We start from the raw sequence: 9,764 nt of genomic DNA, 5'->3' as shown, positions 1-9,764 counted from the left end.
GAATCTGAATCCGTTAGGGTGGTCCAACCTTCCTCTTCAGGTGTCTACTAGAGGCAAGGTTGGATGTATGCGGCTGCCCTCAATACAGCCCCTTCCTTGTTTTTTCTTCATTTATGTTTACGTGAAATATTAATCCTTTTCTCCTTGTCCTCCATCCCTCTCCCTCCCCTACTATACGGTTATTGACTTACACTAATTCATTCCCGATTGTCTCCGAGATGGAAATAAATGTCTCTGTCTCTGTCTCTGTCCCGTCGTCGTCTTGGTACAATTTGGACTGTTTTTTCTCTACACCCCTGATATGCAGAGTGTAGTCTCTGAACCAGCAGCCCCAGCATCCTGAGGGAATTTGTTAAAAACGCCAAATTTTAGGCCGTACCCAGACTTTCTGAATCAGTATCTGTATTGCAACAAGATCCCCTGGTAATTCCTATGCACATCAAAATTTGGAAGGCACAGCTCTCAACTGATGTCCTTGGGTCTGCTTCACATCCATCCTGGGAAGGTCTTATTCCTCATTCCTGGAGGTGAGTTTCCTATTTCCGGAATGTGTGTCTTTTTCTTGATTATATACCCTCATGTTGTGGAACATATCCACCAATAGTTCCTTGAGGGAGGTTGCTTCCAGGTCTTTTTTCCCACAGAGCGTGCATGTCTGGAACTGTTTTTATTCTGGCTGAGCACAGAGTTCTAGGTTGAAAATAACTTTCACTCGGAATATTGGAGGACTTGCTCCACAATATTTTAGCTCCCAGAATTGTTGAGAAACTCTACGTCATTGCTTTTCCTTCTCCTTCACAGGTCGCTAAATTTCTTGATATGTAACCTGCTTTGGTTTCTGTTTTGTTTTGTCTCAAGAAGCTTTAGGATCTTCTCTTTATTCCTAGTTTTCTAAGACACAATCGAGTGTCTTGCTTACGGGTCTTTTTGCATTCCTATTGATCAGTTTTTCAATCCTGAAACACATGCTCTTCAGTTATGGGGATTCTCCTGATATTATTTATTTGATCATTTCTTCCCGCCCTCTCTTATTGTATCTCTTATTTTTTGAAATTTGTTATTTAGATTGTAGACCTTCTTGGCTGATGTTTTTTCTTACCTGTCTGTCCTATTTTCTATCTCTTCATCTTTTCATTCTACTTTCTCTGTGACTTTTTCAACTTAATTGGACAAATGACTATCAGATTACTTTATTTCGTTTACTATACCTTCATTTCTAAGTGCAGTTTTTATTCTTTGTTCTTTTATAGCATTACATTATTTTTCATGAATATAGCTCCTTCTATCTCTGAAGATGTAAATTATAGGGCTTTTAAAATGCTTTCTACATAACTCTGCATTGACTTTGATTCTTTTGAGTGGTTTTTTTTTTTTTTTTGGTTGTTTGTTTATATTTGGTCCCTGTCGTTTGTGCTAGAGGCATTCTTCATCTTGTGTAGTGATCCTTGCTGTCAATTTATATGTAAAAGTTGATGCTCTAAAAAGGTGTTTTGGGGACATAGGCAAGGCTTGTTCACTGCTGAACAAGATGTAAGATGATGGGGCAAAGACCAGCTATTTATTTTCTTCTAGAGAGTAATTTTCTATTTGCTTGCTTTGAGAATATACAGCCTTCTTGGCACGGGAAGGAGGCTGGGAGTCTTAGTAATTTCATTATATGCACTGATGCACGGTATTAGTTGGGGGTTTTCTGGAGAAACAGAATGAATAGATATCTATATCTGTACCTATATCTATCTGTTAGCTCATGTGATTATGGGGGTTGAGAAGCCCCACAATCTGCTGTCTGTAAGCTGAAGACCCAGAAAGCCCATGTTGTAGTTTGAAGCCCTGATAACTAGAGAGCCGATGGTGTAGATTCCAGTCCAAGTTTGAAGTCCTGCAAACCAGGATCACCAAGGATGGTAAAAGATCAAAGATTCAGTTGAAGAAGTCTAGAAGAAAGTGAATCCTCCCTTCCTCTACCTTTTTGTTTTATTCAGACCCCGAATGAATAAGATGATGCCCACCCACATAGGTGAGGTTAATCTCTTTTACTCAGTTCCCTCATAGACACTCAGATATACTCTTTAACCAGATACATGGGCATCCTATGGTCCAGTCAAGTTGACACATAAAATTAACTCTCCACCAGGCGTGGTGACTCATGCCTGTAATCCCAGCACTTTGGGAAGCCAAGGAGGATGGATCACTTGAGGTCAGGAGTTCGAGACTAGCCTGGCCAACATGGTGAAACACAGTCTCTACTTAAAATAAAAAAATTAGCCAGGTGTGGTGGCATGTGCCTGTAGTCCCAGCTACTCAGGAGGCTGAGGTACAAGAATCACTTGAACCCAGGTGGCGGAGGTTGCAGTGAGCTGAGATTGCACCACTGCACTCCAGCCTGGGTGACAGAGTGAGATTCTGTCTCCAAAAAAAAAAAAAAAAAAAAAAAAGAATTAATTATCATGCATACCTTCACTTACACCACTGTTTCGTAATAGCATTTTTACCTTCAGCTGTGTCTGGTGTCCCTGAATCCATATCCTGGTTCCATATCTCCCAAAAGAAATAATCTTGCAGGTTTCAGGTTGGGAATGAGGGATAGAGAACATTTCCCTGGCTTTGCCAGGGGAGGAAATCTAGGAGTCTTAACTGCTTCTGGGACTTTTAATGGTCTCTTTTCAGCTCATCCCACTGAAGAGGTATGGTACTTCCAGTTCCTGAGCCTTTGCGAGGTTCTGCGTGTCAGTGAGCTTGCTTCCAGGCATCACCTCTGAAAACACCTGGGTTTCAGTTTTCTCTGGTAAGTCCATATGTTCACCAGTATATTAGCTCCCTAAATCTGCCATACAATTACCACAAACTGGGTGGCTTAAAACTATGGAAATTTATTCCCTCACAGTTATGGAGGCTACAAATCAGAAATCAAGGTGTCAGGAGGTTGGTTCCTTCTGGGGACTCTGAGGGACAATCTGTGCCATGCCTTTGCCTTAGCTTCTGGTGCCTGCTGGCAATTCTTGGCATTCTTTGGCTTGCAGATGAATCACTCCAATCTCTGCCTCTGTCATGACGTGTTTTCCCTGTGCATCTGCCTGTGTCTAACTTTCTCTCTTTTTGTAAGGACAGCAGTTATTAGATTAGGGCCCAGGCTAATCCAGTATCACTTTTAGATTTTTGTTTTGTTTTGTTTTGAGATGGAGTCTCGCTCTGTCGCTCAGGCTAGAGTGCAGTGGTGCCATCTCAGCTCACTGCAACCTCTGCCTCCCAGGTTCAAGTGATTCTCCTGCCTCAGCCTCCCCAGTAGCTGGGCTGCAGGTGGGCACCAACACGCTCAGCTAATTTTTGTATTTTTAGTAGAGACAGGGTTTCACCATGTTGGTCAGGCTGGTCTTGAACTCCTGACCTCAAGCGATCCACCCGCTTTGGCCTCCCATAATGCTGGGATTACAGGCGTGAGCCACTATACCTGGATGTCACTTTATCTTATTTTGATCACATCCGCACAGACCCTATTTCCAAATAAGGTCACAGTCAGTGTATCCTCTGTGGGGGCGTGGATGCGACTCAACCCCGGTCAACTGATTTCTAAACTTTTGTGGCATTTTTCTATTGTCTCTTCTCCTGTTTTCTTTGTTTCTATGAGTATATGGTCCCTCTGTCCCCCTTTTTTACATTCTTTATCTTTGTTTTAGTGAGGCTTCTTAAGGAGTGGAGACAAGTGGATGCTTTCAAGGTATGTTAACTGGAGTATTTATCGTTGCTATTTTTCAGTTGAATAGCACCAGGTTTGCAATGGTAATCTGTAAAACTCCTTTTATTATACACAATTCCAAGTTCAGAACTAAAACTTTGCACTGAATAATACTTTCATAACCATCTTTTGTAGAATGTGAATGAAATTTTTTATTCAAATATTTGACATTTAATGTCTTTTATCCTGTTCATATGTTTGCTCCACAGTGATTTTGAAGGAATGGGTAGAGTTGACCAAATTTGGTATACTTCTTCAGGTTATCAGTGTCTGTCATTTTGAAACAAAGTTAATATTAATAAAATGTTTTATATCCAGTACTTACTATGCAATAGTAGTATTCTTTTTTAATATTTATTTTTAATTTACAGATAATTGTGTATACTTACAGAATACAATGTAATGTTTTGATCTATGTATACACTGTGGAATGATCATATCAAGCTAATTTACGTATTACATCAAGTACCTATTATTTTTTGGAGTGAGAACATTTCAAATCTACTCTTCTAATAGTGTTGAAATATGTAATACATTATTATTAACTATGGACACTATGTGGTGCAATAGATCTCAAAAACTTATTCCTTCTGTGTAACTAAAACTTTGTACCCTTTGATCAATATCTCTGCAGTACCCACTTCCAACCTCCAGCCTCTGGTAACCAGCATTCTACTCTCTACTTCTGTAAGTTCAACTTTTTTAGATTCCACATATAAGTGAGATTATGCAATATTTGTCTCTCTGTGACTGGCTTATTTCAGCTAGCATAAAGTTCTCTAGTTTCATCTACGTTGTCAAAAATGACAGAATTTCCTTTTTTAAGGCTGAATAGTATTCCATTGTATGTGTACCACATTATCTATTTATCTGTTGATGGACACTTAGGTTGGCTATTATGAATAATGCTGCAATGAACGTGGATGCCCAGATATGTCTTTAACATGTTGATTGCAATTCCTTTGTATACATACTCAGGAGTACAATTGCTGGATCATATAGTAGTTCTATTTTTAGTTTTTTGAGGAACTTCCATACTGTTTTTCATAACTGCTGTGTTAATTTATACTCTCACCAACAGTGTACAAGGGTTCCCTTTTTCTTACATTCTCACCAACCCTTGTTATCTTTGATGTCTATTGCTGCTGTAACAGGTGTCAGATACTATCTCATTGTGGTTTTAATTTGCATTTCTCTGATACCTAGGGATGTTGAGCATTTTTGAATAAACCACAATAGTAGTACTAAGTGCTTTGCTAAGACTAACTCATTTAAGCATCATAACAGTCCTGTGAGGTAATTTCTATTTCTACTTCATTTTACAGATAAGGCAGCTAACATTCAAAGAGTTTAAGTGAATTGTCGAAAGTCACACAGCAAGCATTGGAGGTGAGATTCAAACCTGAATAGTCTATCATTTCAGAGTGCTTTCAACACTATGCAATACTGTCACTCTAGCAATCAGTCAGATTGAATAAGGTCTGTAGTTCACAGAGCCACTTGCATTTTTAATCCAGTTTAATTAACTTAGGAAATTTGTATCTAAATGACGCATTTTAAAAAAATAGAGACAGGGTCTCACTATGTTGCCCAGGCTGGCCTCAAACTCCTGGGCTCAAGCCATCCTCCCACTCAGCCTCCCAAAGTGCTGAGATTGCAGGTGTGAGCCATCACGTCCTGCCAGGATACATAGGTTTTACTGTATCCTCTGAACTTCACTTTAATCAAGAGAGTGGACAAAACTGTGGGTCCCTCATTTTCAAAATGGCCAGTAAAAGAGGAAATAAGGATATGTAATGTTTAATTATTTTCTGCTGCCCTCTTTAAGTTGATTGGGGACCTCTTTGTCACTACTTTGGGAAGATAACTTACCTTCTTATCCACTAGGGCTAATTGGAGCTTTTCTCATGTCTTTATGGTTGCTGGGAAAGTTTCAAATCGAATTCATTGGCAGTGGTTTGAAATTGCAGAATTTTTAGCCTCCCTATGTTTTATTTTCCTCTAGTGTGTTGGACATAAATAATATCCTCTTCTGAGATTTGTATCTTTGAAAGACATTTTTTGTTTTTTAAGTTTCTCAGTGAAACAAAGAGAAAATTAGAAGGTGGCTGGGCGCAGTGGTTCACACCTATAGTCCCAGCACTTTGGGAGGCTGAGGCAGGTGGATTGCCTGAGCTTAGGAGTTGGAGACCAGCTTGGGCAACATGGCAACACCCTGTCTCTACTAAAAATACAAAAATTATCTGGGCGTGGTAGCACATGCCTGTGGTCCTAGCTACTCAGGAGGCCTAGATGGGAGGATTGCTTGAGCCCAGGAGGTAAAGGTTGCAGTGAGCCAAGATTGTGCCACTGCATTCCAGCCTGGGTGACAGAGTGAGACCCTGTCTCAAAAGAAAGAAAGAAAAAACTAGAGGGATATCAGTTTTATTAGAAAAAAATTTTTTTAAAAATTGCCAGTCTCCCTGGAATTAAGCTATAATATGTCCATAGCTTTGTATGAGATTGCTGGCTTTGCTTGGGGAGAAAATTACACTTGTTTGTGTTATTATTCCTTTTTTGTCAAATCTGTGGTGATACGATTGCCATCAATATACTTTTAAATCTATGTCTTCATTGAGGATGATGCTAGTGAGCTTATGTGGAAAAATTATCTGCATGGAAGCAGAATTGATTGGTGATTGCCAGCACTTTTGCTTTTCTCTTAATAATTATAATATGATACTTTAAAATATGTGTTTTTATAGAAATCCATGTCAAACAAGATACATAGAATGTGATTCTGTAGAATACTGATAAATGAGAATTCAGATGTGGGCTACCAGAACTTTAGAGTGACAAGTAAAATAAGTGAAATGTAAGGATGGCATGGTTCGAGGTTCTGTAAAGAAAATGCTAAAATGAAAAGGATCCTAATCACAATACGGGTTTAGAAAACACACAATAGTAGCTATGAAATGTATATGTTTTAGATCTAAAAGTTACTGGGTTTGCTATGCAGGCAGTAGTCCTTGGTGAAACATGGATTGATAAAAGACAGAAAATGGAAGCAAGAATTCCTATGTATTCTTCAGGAGTGTCTAATTCTAGTATTTATCTAAATTTAAGCTCTGGATCAAAGAGAATATTTTTAGACTGGGTGCAGTAGTTCATACCTGTAATTTCAGCACTTTGGGAGGCCAAGGCAGGTGGATTACCTGAGGTCAGGAGTTCAAGACCAGTCTGGCCAACATGGTGAAATCCCATCTCTAAAAAATATAACAATTAGTCGGGCATGGTGGGTTACACCTGTAATCCCAGCTACTTGGGTGGCTGAGGCAGAGAATCACTTGAACCTGAGAAGCAGAGGCTGCAGTGAGCCAAGGTCATGCCACTGCACTTTAGCCTGGGCAACAGAGCAAGACTCTGTCTCAAAAAAAAAAAAAAAAAAAAAAAAAAAAAAAAAAAAGAGAGAGAGAGAATATTTTTAAAAGGAGTTTGTTTGTTTGTTTTTTCAGTCTTTGTGTGCTTTCAAGGCCATAGATGTCATACCTAGCTTCTTAAGCGTTTCTTTCTGCATTTGTTATTAGAGCTGCTGAAAATTAAAGACAAAACAGGATGCCACTTAGGATCCTAGGACTAGGAGTATAGCCAGACACTTAGCATTAAAGTGTATTCCGGGCAGGATAACCACATAGAGTGGCACATGTGTAAGGAATCACAGGCTTAGCCAATTGAATTTCTAAGGTTCTAAATGATGAAAGTCATTCACTCTGGCAGTCAGGAATGAGATGAGTCCCTGTGACTTGGGCTGTTGGCCACCCTGTAGGATAAATCAGCTTTGAGAAGGCCCAGAGCCACCACAACATTATAATTTTGATTCCCAAATATGCTGTAAATTAGGACTTCTTTTAGGGGCTATTGATAGTGGCTACCTAATTAGGGAGATATGGGTGATTGTATTACAGCAGAAACAGATTTGGGAAGAATAATTTTTTTGTCTAAATTGCTGTCTCAAAAGTCAGCAGAAGCTTCAGGCAGAGCTGATCCCAGATCATTGTTACTGATGGGCTGCAAATGAGCTGTAGCATTAATCTTTGACACCGCACTGTTGGCCTTACCTTTGGCCACTTTGACTCTGGCAAATTATACATCTAAATGGTGATGAAACTGGTCTGCCCAATTATGCTTAATCTAGATCAGTTACCCTGGGACCATGTAACCTTTAGTTAGCACTAGCTGGATGATCCAAACACATCTTTGAAAGGCCCCAGAGGTTCCCCAGTCTTCATATTTACAGTGGATGTAAAGTCCAGCTGATTCACCGATTCATTTCTTTCCTACCACAATTTCTTAGAATCTAGCTCTGAGTACAAACTGGCACATAATGGGTGCTCAATAAATATTAATTGACTTACCAGCCTCTTTAATGAATAGCAGTCACTATCATTAAATACTCACCCATCCTTTCATCCATTCAGTCATTTGTTCATTCGAAACATTTATTAAGCCCCAATTATGTGTCAGAACTGTTGGCACTGGAAAGACCAAGATGACATAGTTGCTATGTTCCAGGAGCTTATAGTGTTACTCTGAGGAGTGCTATAAAAGTACAGTCAGTATTCCTGCTAGTCACATAGAAGAGGTGTAAGAATTATGTAAGTCTTTATCACACTCCAGTCTTCCAGACACATTGCTCCAGAGTAGTCTCTTTAAAAGAACTGATCTAATCATTTTACTCTGTGACTATCACAGAGTTGATCAGACAAGAATTCTGAACTAGTAGTATTACTACCAGGAAATAAGAAATGACACAACAAAGGGTGATATGGTAGAGAGCAAGCTCAGTTAATATGAGGAATTTGCTAGGTGATGTTACAAGGGAACATCAAAAGCAGCAACTGAGATCAAGATCATGGAAAGCAGTCAAGGAAATAAGAGCTGGGAATGTAGGGAGCAGTTACTAGAAGGATCCAACAGGATATTCCTGTTGAGTTATTGGTTTATACAAGGTCATTCTCCTCACCGTCCCAGTTATGTGTTTAATTTCTGAACATAAAGTTATACATTACTTTTAGGGCTGGGTGCAGTAGCTCATTCCTGTGATGTGAGCACTTTGGGAGGCTGAGGTGGGAGGATCACTTAGGCCGAGACCAGCCTGGGCAACATAGAAAGACCCTGTCTCTATAAAAAATAGTAATAATTTAGAAAATTTGAATAGTATCTAAAAATAAAAAGAAAATTAATTATCACATTATGCCACCTAGATGCAACCTCAGACAATATTTGGTATATTCAGTATTTTTCTAAATGTATCTTATTATAATTTGTTAAATGAAACAATACTACACACAAACTTTTGTAACTGGCCTTAAAAAGTAAGCTTTATAACAAATAAACATTGTTAAAATGTTTCATCGATATTTTAATGGCTACATAAATATGCCATTGGACAAATGTTTGATAAAGCAATTAACTGTTCTCTTGGTCATAAGTTTTTACTATGTGTCATAATTTTTTATTGCTCTGAATAACTCTGTGGTCAATATCTTTGTACATAAAGTTTTAAAAAATATTTTGGAATATTACCTTAGTTCAAATTCTTAGAGGAACTGCTCGCTCCACCGACAGGAATAAATTTAGTGTCATAATCCATATTCCCAAATTGCTTTGTAAACAAGGCAGTTTGAAATTGAAACAAAATAATGTACCACACTGTGACTACAGTTAAGAATATTGTATTGCATACTTAAAATTTGCTAGGAGGGCAGATCTTACATGTTCTAACCACATGCACACACAAAAGGACTCTGTGAGATGATGCTATGTTAAGTAGCTTGATTATGGTGATTATTTCACAAAAATACACGTATGTTAAAACATCAAGTTGTGCATCTTAAATATACACAATTTTTATTGGTCAGTTTTATCTCAATAAGGCTGGGGAGCAAGGAGAGTAAAATAAAAACGTTTTAAAATAAATAAGTCAATAGAAACAAAAAGAGTGTATATATTTTCCCATTGGCATGAGTTGAGGGCACTGCTACTTGGGAAT

The 9,764-nt window shown here is 38.6% G+C and overlaps 1 long non-coding RNA gene across 1 annotated transcript; it reads left to right on the top strand.

The window, feature by feature from the left end:
• The first annotated feature begins 440 nt into the window (after positions 1–440).
• On the top strand, positions 441–5,872 carry LOC108582398. The gene is made up of 4 exons (XR_004177884.1): positions 441–527; positions 2,668–2,785; positions 3,675–4,420; positions 5,059–5,872. It is a non-coding gene; the product is annotated as an uncharacterized LOC108582398 (long non-coding RNA).
• Positions 5,873–9,764: the final 3,892 nt, after the last annotated feature.

Source organism: Papio anubis, chromosome 13 (genome assembly GCF_008728515.1).
Source record: "Papio anubis isolate 15944 chromosome 13, Panubis1.0, whole genome shotgun sequence".
NCBI classification, from domain to species: Eukaryota; Metazoa; Chordata; class Mammalia; order Primates; family Cercopithecidae; genus Papio; species Papio anubis.
Note: the sequence above shows the minus strand (reverse complement) of the source record. Positions and strands in the feature narration are given on the sequence as shown.